This window comes from Myotis davidii, unplaced genomic scaffold (genome assembly GCF_000327345.1).
Source record: "Myotis davidii unplaced genomic scaffold, ASM32734v1 scaffold960, whole genome shotgun sequence".
NCBI classification, from domain to species: domain Eukaryota; kingdom Metazoa; phylum Chordata; class Mammalia; order Chiroptera; family Vespertilionidae; genus Myotis; species Myotis davidii.
In genome coordinates, this window is record NW_006293003.1 from 2,921,548 (window position 1) to 2,921,999 (window position 452).

Genomic DNA, 452 nt, shown 5'->3' on the forward strand with positions numbered 1-452 from the left:
ACATCCCAGGGGGCCGGGTCAGGCCCTCAGAGCTGGATTCTGGCTCCCACAGGTTTCCAGACAACTGACCCCATTCCCGAACCTCTTTCCAAAGGGGGTGGGCGGAGTCCGATCCGTGACTGTTCATCTTAATTGGAGGGGTATGTACAGGTCACGGTGGCCAGGCGGCCTGGCCTTGCCGTGAGACACAAACGTTCTTCATTCATTCGATTAGAAAAAGGGAGACACGGACCCTTCCCTGGTGTGAACGGCCGGAGGCGAGTGCCATGCGTTTGTGCTTTGACACACACAGGTGGGTACACCGTTGCCCACGGAGCAGAATCCCGGGTGGGTCTATTTCCTGCGTCAGGTTACATCTTGTTAAAACAGAAAAGGCTGGGATTGGTGGGGCCTGTGCAGGCTGTTTTCTGAATCGAAGAGCGCAGCCCGGTCCCGCTGCCCTTCCCGGCAAA